This window comes from Canis lupus, chromosome 8 (genome assembly GCF_003254725.2).
Source record: "Canis lupus dingo isolate Sandy chromosome 8, ASM325472v2, whole genome shotgun sequence".
Classification (NCBI taxonomy): domain Eukaryota; kingdom Metazoa; phylum Chordata; class Mammalia; order Carnivora; family Canidae; genus Canis; species Canis lupus.
Genome location: NC_064250.1, coordinates 59,459,348 through 59,471,580, shown reverse-complemented (window position 1 = coordinate 59,471,580; position 12,233 = coordinate 59,459,348). Strand labels below are relative to the sequence as shown.

At 41.1% G+C, this 12,233-nt stretch overlaps 1 protein-coding gene across 23 annotated transcripts in view; it reads right to left on the bottom strand.

The window, feature by feature from the left end:
- Positions 1-12,233, bottom strand: part of GPR65 (G protein-coupled receptor 65) — a 64,054-nt gene that overhangs the window by 47,621 nt on the left and 4,200 nt on the right. For 19 of the 23 annotated variants that reach the window (XR_007412482.1, XR_007412480.1, XR_007412481.1 and 16 more), the window contains 4 exons: positions 10,304-10,516; positions 7,184-7,469; positions 6,493-6,645; positions 1,358-1,434 (listed from right to left, as the gene is read on the bottom strand). The gene's annotated coding sequence lies outside the window, so the exon portion shown is untranslated. Of the gene's footprint in view, positions 1-1,357; positions 1,435-5,517; positions 5,842-6,492; positions 6,646-7,183; positions 8,023-10,303; positions 10,517-12,233 lie in introns of all 23 variants that reach the window. The other 4 variants (XR_007412474.1, XM_049113379.1, XM_025443836.3 and 1 more) reach the window with 2 other exon arrangements.

Sequence of the window (12,233 nt, the reverse complement as noted above, 5' to 3'; positions counted from 1 at the left end):
CTGGAGCAAAATTAGGAACAATTTAAGATAAAGTTCCACGGAGAAAATTTACCCCCCAAATCCTCATTAAAGAGATCTCTAAAGGATAAAAGTGAAGATAGAAAACGACACTAGAAAAAAAGTCTGAGATGCACAAAGTACTGAACAAGTCACTGAGGACGGAACTCTACTCTGATGGCTGCACTGGTCCCACCTATCACTAGGCTCACGTGTCTGGGGAGAATACCTCAACTGTGAAAATATCCTTCCTGGTTTTCACAGCTAAAGTTAACACCTACTTTATAGAGTTATCGTGACAGTGAAATGAGGACGCACATAAAGTTCCTGGCACATGAGGGGACTTCACTATGTATTAGATAATAGTAATGTTTGAATGACACACTGCTAGTCTGTAGATGTCCTTGTGCTGTCCCCTATGTGTCCTGAGAGGAGGTCATCTCTGACTGTCTATCCAGAGCATAGCAGAGACGCCAGGGGTTCTCAGAGTGTAATTTGTACAGCAAATTTCACATATGATACCAAGCTCTGCAGATGATAGTTGTTGAATTAATTTGTGTGACTCTGAGATTTTTTTTGTTTCTGAGATTTTAATCAAACCCATAGTTCTTATTGTTCACACATCTTTTCAGATATCATTTTTACAGCCTTAATAAATTTTAAACAATGTTGTTTTTAGAACCAGTGCTGAGAAATTTGGGTAAGTTTCTAATATTGACTTGAATTTTTACCAAATGCCAAAAGAAGATAACTCTCAGTGTATTAAAAAATACCTATTATTCACTGGGTCCTCAAAATAGTACAAGTCATTGATGACAAAGATCAAAAGATAAAATGTTTTCCTACAGGTTATAGGAAACACTTGCCTTTCCTTCATTGTTCAGTTTAATAGCTGTTTATTAAGACTACTACCTGCCAGACACTGATAGCCACTTGTTAAGTAAGAGTTATTACTTAATAATACTGGAAATGCTATTTTCAAATTTCACATTATTTCTGATGACATAAAAAGTATCACGAGACCAATGTACCAATGAGGAAATGGCACGGGATGGCTCTATAGCCAGAAGCTGGTAGATTTCTTCACAAACACTTAATTCCATTTGCCTATATGATATTTCCTGAAAAGGATATGCCTCTTCTAAATATTGGTAGTTTTACCTGTTTCTAAATGGCAATTTTGACATTTCTACTCGGAGAAGAGGAAACCATGTGTCAACCTCATTTCTCTCTCTCAAGTTCTGCTTTATCACATTCATATAGCCTAAATTCAATAAAAGGTTGTGAACATTACTGACAATCACGCCAAAGTATGTTATCTACACAAAAATCTTATTGTATTGTTTAATCTTACACTTACCCGTGTTTCTCGGGGTGATGATCTTGTCCGTTGAGGAGCCGGATAAATCTACTTAACACCAAGATGAGAAACCGACCCTAGTGAAGGGACAGGAAATTGCACTCATATTTCATCACAAAACAATGAGGAAGCAGCCTCTTAATGAGAATTTACATTATCCATGTTTGAACAAAAGAAGTCTCCTAAATATTTTAAAAGATGTTTTTGCTTATTAGCTACTGTAGTATAATTTTTTTTGTAGTATAATTTTTATGATTCGCTTTCCTCTTTGCATCTTAATTATGATGCATACTGATATTACATGTGTTTTACTTAATAGAATATGTACTAGAATTTCAAGTAATTACTCATTTATTCTTTCAACACATATATCTCTTATATTCTTAGGGTACTGTGCTGGGAGTGCTATCGGATCTGGCTATGGTGCATGAGGAGCTCATCACCCAGTGAGAGAGAAAGGCGTGTTCAGTAATAACCATAATACAAGGGCAAAAATGGATAACTACGCCAAGACATGTCCAAAAAAAGAAAGAAGGAAGAAAAAAGAAAAGATGAATCATTGGATGTATGACGTGGAGGAGGATGGTCTGCATGGATTCGGCGTGATGAATTTCCTAGGAGAAAAGCAGCTGAGGAAGAATGGGTGTTGGGTGTACAATGAGCATGTTTCCTTGCTTATTGGTGGCAACTTTGTGAAGTCTTCTTCTTCTTCTTCTTCTTCTTCTTCTTCTTCTTCCTCTTCTTTTTTTTTTTTTTTTTTTTTTTTTTTGAGGGACCAACAGGATTAGCAGATTTTTGCAGATCATTTTCTCCTTTGGTTACCCTCTCAGAAAGAGAGCAGAGGGTGCTAAAAACAATGCTAAAACCAGGTGACCTAACTGACTTAGGCAAGTCAATAAAATAATTCTTTGAAACTTGAAAATTTATTTGAGAAAGAATTGTTTTAATGAAAATTCATGTACTTTAACATGTGGACTGTTGCTGCCAAATCTACAAATGGTTTAATACAAAGTGAAATGAACTCCCAGAACTTTTGAGATATAAAAAAGCCGAGACATCACATTTCGGCGGGGCCCTTGTGGACTTTTATTCCAAATGAGGGGGAAAAATTGTAAATACAGAATTAATGTTGAATTTGACTTAAATTTAAAAATTGTAATCAGGAAAATCTGAGTCTATTTTTGTAAAAGGACATTAGAGGATGTTGTTGGTAGGATTTTTAAAAATTTCTACACAGAAGTAGAAGAGATGATCTTGTAATATAACCAAGACCTTTAGTCTTGGAGTTATTCAGGATGTAACATGAGTGTAACGGGTTTTCTCTATTTCCTTTGTGGGTTTTTCATGGAGCATAATAAAAGTAAGAACTCACATTTATAAAGTACATGAGAGTTTGCAAAATAGTTTAGCATACAGTACCTTAAAAATTCAGACTACTTTATATTTTTATTGAAGTAATGAAATATTTAAGTATGATGTGGAAAGTTAATAATAAAACCCTTAAGACTTCACAAAAGTGAAAATAATAATTTTGTTTTACTTGTGACTCTAATACAAAATTCTCACTTTTGTGAGGTTTTTCACAACCACTTATCTGTGGCTTCTATGCATAGGTATTTCATGACTCCCACAGTCTCTTATTTTACCTAAATAGACTAGACTTCTGCTTTTAGGGAAAAGGTATATTTATACTCATATCAAAATATGTATTTTGTTCTTCAGAAAAAAAAGGATGTAGTTACAAGACACAAGAAACCCAATCAAACTTTCACTTCTGATTAAATAGGAGAAAACCTGTGGGGCCACCTATACTAAAACTTGGCCAATTCTATACCATAAGACATTTAACAACCAATAGTAAATTTGCTTTTGTTTTTTTCTTTAAAGATTTTATTTATTTATCTGAGAAAGAGAGAGAGAGCATGAGCATGAAGAGAGGCAGGGGGAGAGGGAGAAGTTGACTCCCTGCTGAGCAGGGAGCCTCACCCCAGGACCCCGAGATCATGACCTGAGCCAACAGCAGACGGTTAACCAACTGAGCCCCCCAGGGGACCCCTACTTCTTATGTAGTCCAGAATATGTGACAATACTGTGTTTTCAACCAATTTCAACAGTTGGAAATTTCAGGGCATTGAATCTCTGTTAACAGCTTCAAGATGAGAAAAAAAACACTTGATTATTCAGAACACTGCCTGAAGGGGCTGTTGCTGCTAATGTGCCCATTATTTGCTCTTCTGAGGCCAGCACTAGCCAGTGGCAGGGCACTTGGTCCATCCGTGGGGACAAGGGGAAAAGAATGTGGTTCTGTCTTACTCTAACTTCTCCATGGGTGAGGCAGTACAAGAGCCTAATCTGTCAATGAGGGGTCATGTGCAAGGCCATGTGGCCCGTTTGGTGCACTTTCACTAGCTAAAGCAGCAAGGAGCCACGGCAGGGTACGTTCTGAAATATGGATGTATTTCCTTTTCTCACTCTCACCCAGGGCAATTCGTTCTTTTGCATGTCTTGCATCAGAAGAGGAATTCTTGGCAGAAGAATGGATGGGGTAGATGGGAGGGAGAAGACAGTCCAAATTTGGGTTTCAAGTTTGGTTTCAACCCAAACAAGTTTGGGTTTCAAAAAGTGCCTGCAGCACAGGAGAGTGGAAATGACTGAAGCACAGACAGTCTGCTTGGGAGAGAACCTGTAGAGACAAAGCAGAGCTTCTTGCCCACAAGAGCAGGAAAGGGGTTCTCTTGCCTGGTGGGGGTGGGACTCAAGGTTGTGAGAGAGGAAGTTATGAGAGTTCAGATGTGGCATCTGAGATGAGGACTTGGCATCCTGACTGCTCGCACCCCCCTTCCCAGCAAGCCCTGTGGTAAGGTGGGGAAGCCATGACTTCAGAGGAGGTGTATGATCTGGGGAGGAGAGTGGACCTGTGGCTCAGGCCCAGGTTGAAGTTCAGGTGCTTGAGACTCAAGGTTGTGTGTGGGAGAGGCCAGAGATAGCCTCAGCATGATCCCCTGTGCTTAGCACAGCACAGAGGAACTAGAATCATTTCTGGAAGGCCATACAGGCACATAGAAGTGATGGAAGGCCTCAGGCCACATCACGGTGCCACCAGTGGCCCAGCACATCACACAAGCAGCCACGCAGCCATCGATGGGGAACGGATCAAATGAGTCCTGAATGGGCTAATTCCTGAAGATGAAGGGAATCCCAGGAGGGAATGAGAGCATCTCAGGAGAGGCCAGCATTGAGAGAGGGTCACCCTGAGATCTGAGGGTTCAGCTACTCCCCTCCAGCACTAACGACATGAAAACTCCCTGGATTTTGGGCTGCACTGTGACTCTCCACCCTTCTGCCAAAACTCATACACTGACATCCTAACCTCTACTACCTCACAATGCAACTGTATTTGGAGACAGGGCTTTTAAAGAGGTGATTAAGTTATAATGAAGGGCCCTAATCCATCATGGCTGTGTCCTTATCAGAAGGGGGGATTTGGACACGAAAAGACACCAGGGATGCACACTCATAGGCGGAGACCCAGGGAGAAGTTGGCCATCTGTGATCACAGAGAGAGGCCTCAGAAGAAGCTAAACCTGCCACCACTTTGATCTTAGACTACGTAGCCTCTGGGACTGTGAGAAAATTAATTTCTATGGTTTAAGCCACCGGTCTGGAGTGCTTGATTATGGTAACCCTAGCACAACGAGTACAGGTGGGATCCAGAGGAAGGAGAAGTTGGACCCTGAATGAACAGCGATTAAGTTTCCACCACCCTGGCAGAATGAGGGATTAAAATGCAATTTTAGCTGAGTTACAGAAAGGTAAAGAATATTCTATTTCTTGCAGCTGTGGTTCTGGCCTGAGATTGGAATCATGTACAGCCTTGGTTCTCCAGGTGTGGTTTTTGGATTAGCAGCATCGATGTCACGTGATTCAAGTCACAGTTGAGAGCTGTGATTGCCCCATCTCTCCCCAGGTGTAGGGTGTCAGAAGCTCAGGTGGGAATGTGGTGTGATCTGTGTGTTCTAATCACTCCAAGTGGCTCTGAAGTTCCTAAGTTTGAGAATAACTGGTGTCCAGGATGGGTGCCTGGGTGAGAGATTGTGAGGAGGAGAACACAACCCCTGAAAAGACAGGAGTGAAGAAATGTCCTCTGTTGGAGTTCTTACCTTTGGGTGCTTTTCCCATCGTCCATCGGTGATTCGATTCCGTTTTGCACCATTATACCATTAGTTTATTGGCTCCAGCATTTTTCAAAAACTTGAGCTAATACAGCCTGTCATTTCAGATTTGGAAATGTTCTTGACTTCAGCGTCAAGTCAGATCAGTTAAGTGTAGGAATAGTTAAAAGGGGGACACCTGGGTGGCTCAGTGGTTGAGCGTCTGCCTTTGATTCAGATTGTGATCCCAGGATCCTGGGATCGAGTCTCACATCAGGCTCACTGCAGGGAGCCTTCTTCTTCCTCTGCCTGGGTCTCTGCCTCTCTCTGTGTCTCTCGTAAATAAATAAAATAAAAAGGAATAGTTAAAAGGAAGATAGGTTATCAAACTAAAGACTAGAGGCTTTAATATGCTAAATACCTTTTTAGGAGATCTAATATGTATTTCTGGATGTCTATAAATTACATAAATAACTTTTAATGGCCTTTATTCTGTCTGTCAATATTAAGAAGGAATATTAGCTCCAGATAGTTTCCTCCGATGTACTATAGGTGTACAGACTGCTGATTGACTTAATTTTTGAAGTAAGGAGAATAAGTGTAACATCCTTGTAGAAGAATCTGTTCCGTTGAGTCTGCTTATGGTAGGGACAGCCAGCTAACAGATTAAGATTTAAAATCCAAAAAGTATTTCATGAATCCAGGCTTATCAAAGGTAAATACGTGATAATATCTAAGGAAGTTCAATACAAAGGATAGCGCAGAGAAGTCCAGATGATGGGGAAAAAAAAAATTGGGGGAGCTGGGGCAGAGGGGCTTAGGAACGGACAGAAGGGAGGATGTGGAGCCAACTTGATTAGTGTGGGCTCTGTGGTATCAGGACTGGTGAAGATAGGCTTTGTTACTCAGAGCTGTGGTTAACAAAAAATCCATAGAATGGGCAGAGCAGAGATTATGGTGAAAATACAAGAATGATAGAAATACCTGCAATCTGGGCAGCCCTGGTGGCTCAGCGGTTTAGTGCTGCCTTCAGCCTGGGGTGTGATCCTGGAGACCCAGGATCGAGTCCCAAGTCGGGCTCCCTGCATGGAGCCTGCTTCTCCCTCTGCCTGTGTCTGCCTCTCTCTCTCTCTCTGTCTGTAATAAATAAATAAAATATTTTTTTAAAAAAGAAATACCTGCAATTTTAGGAGCCCCTGGGTGATGCAGTTGGTTAAACATCTGACTCTTGATTTTGGCTCAGCTAGTGATCTCAGAGTTGTGAGATCGAGCTCTGCATGGGGCTCCGTGCTGAGCACAGAATCAGCTTAAGATTCTTTTTCCTTCTGCCCCTCCCAACCCCTGTGCGCTCTCTCTCTAAAATACATTAAAAAATATTTTTTTTGAAAAAGAAAAACCTTCAATTTTACAGAAAATAATGTGAGAGTATTAATTCTTCCTGTCACCTTTTCAGAGGATGGTAAAATATCTTTGCGAATGTGCAGTCATTGAGCACATTTCTTATGGTGTTTCATAATAGTTTACTGCAATATTTAATAGTGTATCATATGAGTGGTTTTCTGAAATGCATCATGAATATGTATAGTGATTTTAAAATATGTTCACACACTCTTCCTTTCAAGAGGTAAAGCCTAATTTTCCTCCCCTTTAGTGTGAGCTAGACATGGAAACTCACCCCTGGTGAATAGAATAAAGCAGAAGTGATGGTGTGCTATTTTGGAGACGAGGTCAGAAAGATCTCGTGACTTCCCCATCACTTTTTTTTCTTTGGTCTGAGGGAAGCCAGCTGTCATGCCACGAGAAAAGGTCCACATCATGAGCCTCCGAGTGTGCCATCTTGAAAGTGGATCTTTAAACCTTCAGATAATTACAGTTTCTTCTAACATCATTACTGTGACCCCATGACAAATCCTGAGTTAGGACCATCCAGCTAAGGTGCTCCTGAATTCCTGACACAGAAACTGAGAGACAAGAAATATTTGTTGTTTTAAGCTACTGATTTTCAGATAATCTATTACACAACAGCAGATAACTAATTCAGTGTATATATCGTTGAGTCCATCTGAATGTTGTAACACGGAGAATAGGTGCCAGTAGTCCGATGTAGGAGGAAATTATGAAATCAGGATTAATTCAGGCAAGTGTCAATATTTGAGAAATTTTCTCTTTTTATAACCTAAATACTTTGTTAACTCCCTGGGTTTATGGCATGTTTTAAGTCATTTGAAACTGAAGTTTCTAATAATCATAATTCCTTACTGCTGATTAAAAAATATCATATGTTAAAAAAAGAAATTTCAATCCCATGGTTTGGACATGCAAGAAGTGTAGATGGGAGGTGTTTTAGTCGCACAGCTCAGGCTGCTGTGATGAAATACTGTAGAGTAGGAGGCTTAAATGGATTTTCTTATAGTTCAGGAGGCTGAAGTTCAAGTGCAAGGTGTCTGCTACTCAGTTTCTGGTAGGGGCTCTTTTTCTCTCTTGTAGACAGCTGCCTTCTTGCTATGTCTTTACCTGATGTGGATGGGGAATAGAGAGGAGAGGAGAGAGAGTGAGTGCACTTGTGTAAGTGCAAGTGTGCTAGTGTGAGCACTCTGGTATCTCTTCTTATTAGGACACTAATCTTATTGTATCAAGACCCTACTCTTATGATCACACTTAACCTTAATTATCTCCTTATAGGCCCTATCTCTAAATACAGTCACAATGGCGGAGAGGCTAGGGCTTCAACATATGAATTTTGGGGAAGACAATTCAGTCCATAGTATTAGGCGTTAAAGTCTGAGATGGGGATGGGAAAGCATATTGTTGTCCAAATTCTCCTTTCCTGATGTTGAGAAGTGGGGCAGTAAGTGGTAGAAGGAACCCAAATAGCATTTGAGGCTTCTATGGGGCTTCCATTATCCAAAACTGTTTGTGTCAAAGCAGTTAAACAAAATGGGGAGCCACGGCTGCTCAAGTAGCTGTAAGTTGAGGTGCAAGGCCAAAACCAATATTGACAGCAAGAGTATGGAGTCAGGGATCTAAAATCTAGGGAACAAGGTCAGAGGGCAGGAAGAGAGAATGAATGCTGCAGGTAGTTCTTGCAAATAGGCATAAGCATGAATAATGGGCTTATTTTTGCTGCAGGCTGGTACATGGGAGGACTGGCTACTCCGATGGTCTGTTTCTACTCACGCTGAACACTTCTGGTACCAAATATGTGGGATTTCCCCTTTCACTAATATTGGACACCAATTGTCCAACATTCCAGACACCAGCCAGATGTCCTACAACTTTGTTACTAATTACCTGGAGTTAGAATTAGATCCCACAGGTAAGGGCTCAGTCCCACAAGACTACCCCCATTTCAGATGCCAGTCAAGAGTCCTGGACTACCATTACTTCTGACCAACCAACAATAAATAAGCATTCCTACAACTCCTTCCTCAGACTCAATAATTGGCTGGAATGGCTCCCAGGACCCAAGAAAGCATTCTACTCACATTTATCAGTTTATTATGAGGGATATTTATATAAAAGATTATGTAAGGATATTTTCAATGGATATAGATGAATGGCCAGATGAAAAGGTACATAGGGAAAGTCTAGAAGCATCCTGAGCTCAAGAGCTTTTGTCCTGTGGAACTGGGGCACTCTACTTTCCCAGTACATGGTTGTATTTACTGGCTCAGAAACTCGCCAAACCCCAGAGCTTATGTTTTTTTTTTTTTTTTAAATGGGGATTTCATTACATACATATGGTGATTTGATAGCTCATTGGCCAATTAGTGATCAATTCAATTTCCATCCTTTCTCCCCTTCCAGGAGGTCAGGAAGTTGAAATAAAAGTTCTAATCCTCTAGGCGTGCCTTGGTCTTTCTGGTGATCATCCTGAAGCTCTCCAGGGGCCATAAGCCACCAATCATCTCATTAGGATAAAAAGGGATACCCATCACTCTGAAGATGCCAAGGGTTCTGTAAGCTCTATCAGGAACCAGGGATTAAGGCCAAATATTATAACCAAAGATGCTTCTATCACCTCTATCACCCATGAAATTATGAGGGTTTTAGGAAGTCTGTGCCAGGAACTGGGGGCCAAATATATATTTTGTACTATATCACAATACCCCAACCACATTAAATGGGACAGATATGGAGTGGATAGTAATTCTAACGATGAGAGCAGGACTCAAGGTGGCAGGCAGAGAAAGAAGGATCTAGCCTGGCTCCTGAGTAGGCAACAGCTAGGGAACATGTCAGGCCTAGGTCAATGCCCTGTGGTTGGGCTAAACTCTAATTGCACCCCTGGCACCTAGAATTACAGATATAAAACAGACAGAAGCCAAGGCCCAGGCCAAGTCAGTAGGATTAGACAAGAGTCATTTCCAATAGTTCGTTTTTTCATAGGGTCTTTGTTCTGACCAGGGTACACTCTCAATATAGTGAAAAAAATTGGTTAAGCATCTTAGTTCTATTGTTTTCCATTCCTTCCCTGCCTCTCTCAGATGTTCTGGACCTACTTGTTTTATTCCTTCCTCCTGCAACCCAAATATGATCTCCTGAAAGATTCTATGGCTAATGGATTCTAACAACATCTGAAACACAAGGGCTGAATCCCCCAGGGTGGAGTTTTGGCAGCAAGTTAAAGAGGTATTATTTTGAACCTTCAGAGTAAATATTCTCTCAGCAAATCTTTCCACAAATATTTATCAACACTTGTTAGGTATCTACGATGAACAGACACTGTCTGTGCCATAGCATAACACTGCGCTGCTGCAATAGAAATTATAATGAATTATAATTGGGACTTAACCTTTGTCCAACTGGAGAGTCTTATGAAGAAGACGCATGGGATCCCTGGGTGGCTCAGCGGTTTAGCGCCTGCCTTTGGCCCAGGGCGCGATCCTGGAGTCCTGGGATTGAGTCCCGCGTCGGGCTCCCGGCATGGAGCCTGCTTCTCCCTCCTCCTGTGTCTCTGCTTCTCTCTCTCTCTCTCTCTCATGAATAAATAAATAAATCTTTACATCTTTAAAAAAAAAAAGAAGACGCATGAGAGATTAGAGGAAGGGAAGGTTGCTTTAAACAGAGCAGTCAAGGAAAATGTAAGAAGCAGGTAGTGTTCAGCTGTAGCTTTAAAAATGAAAAGACTTGGGTGCCTGGGTGGCTCAGTTGGTTGGGCATCTGCCTTAAACTTGGGTCGTGATCCCGGAGTCTTGGGACTGAGCCCCACATTGAGCTCCTGCTCTGCGGGGAGCCTGCTTCTCCCTTTCCCTCTGCCTGGTGCTCCTCATGCTTGTGCTCTCTCTCTCTCTCTCTCTGTCAAATAAATAAAAAAATTAATGAAAAGACCTTAGATATTTAGATATGGAAGGAAGGATATTTCCAAACCACAACAGCACTACGTAAGTCATACAAAAGAGCACCTGTCAGGTGTGCCTTGGGAGGAGCAGGATAGTCTATAAAAAGAAATGGGGAACTATTCTTTCCTACTTCCAGTCTTATGTAACTTATGTGTGCACAGTCGTGAATTCTCAAAATACACAGTGGTATGTTGTTTGTGCAACAGATTTTTCCCTTGGACACCAAATTATATATTTTTCTTTTTTTAAGATTTTATTTCAGATAGAAAAAGAGAGAGAGGGAGTACAAGTGGGCCGGGGTGGGTGGGGGAGGAGGAACAGAAGGAGAAGGAGAAGCAGACTCCCCGCAGAGCAGGAAGCCTGATGCGATGTGGGGCTCCAGCCCAGGACCCTGAGACCATGACTGAGACCATGACTGGACCAGCTCCATGACTGGAGCTGAAGGCAGACGCTTAACCGACTAAGCCACCCAGCACCCCACATTTAAGTTTTCTGAGGAAAATTCTAAACTCTTTTGATGACTTTGATTGTAAGTTTATTGATCAGAGATCAGCCATATACTCAATGGTGCTTTATTGTTGAGCAATGGGGTCATACTTACCCAACCTTGCAGACTGTACAAGCTGAAACGTGTCCCCCTCAAATTTGTATATTTAAGCCCTAACACCCAGTGCCTTAGAATGTGACTATTTGGAAGTGATTATTTAAAGAGGGGGTTAAATTACAGTGAAACTGTTAGCATGGGCCTTCGTCCAATCTGACTGGTGTCCTTATAAGAAGAGATTTGGATGCACAAAGAGACACCATTGACTTGTAAGCACAGAGGAAAGATCACATGAGGACACAGAGAAATGTGACCACCTGCAACCCAAGGAGAGACGCCTCAGAAGAAACAAAATCTCCTGTCATCTTGATCTTGAACTTCAGAATCCTGAGAAAAGAAGTTTCTGTTGTTTAAGCCACCATTTGTTGTATTTTGTTATGGGGACTCTAGCAAAGAGTAGATATACTTCAGCCTCATCTTTAGCCACAGAGGTAGACATTCACTGAGTGTACCTAGCCCAGGGCCCAGCATACACTAGATCTGGTCTGTCCAATACAGGAGCTGCTGACCACATGTGCACTTAAAATGTAGCAAATACAGAGATGTGATGTACATGTAAAATACACAATGGGTAAACCCAAAAATGGGCTTTTGGAGACTTCATATGAAAAAAAGAACACAAAATGTTTATTAATATATTTTATATTGATTACATATTTGATCATACGTGGGTATTTGGGATTAAATAAAGGATATTGTTAAAATTGATCCCATCTGCTTTTCAATTTTTTAATTTTTAGTTTTTTAAAGATTTCATTTATTTATTTGACACAGAGAGA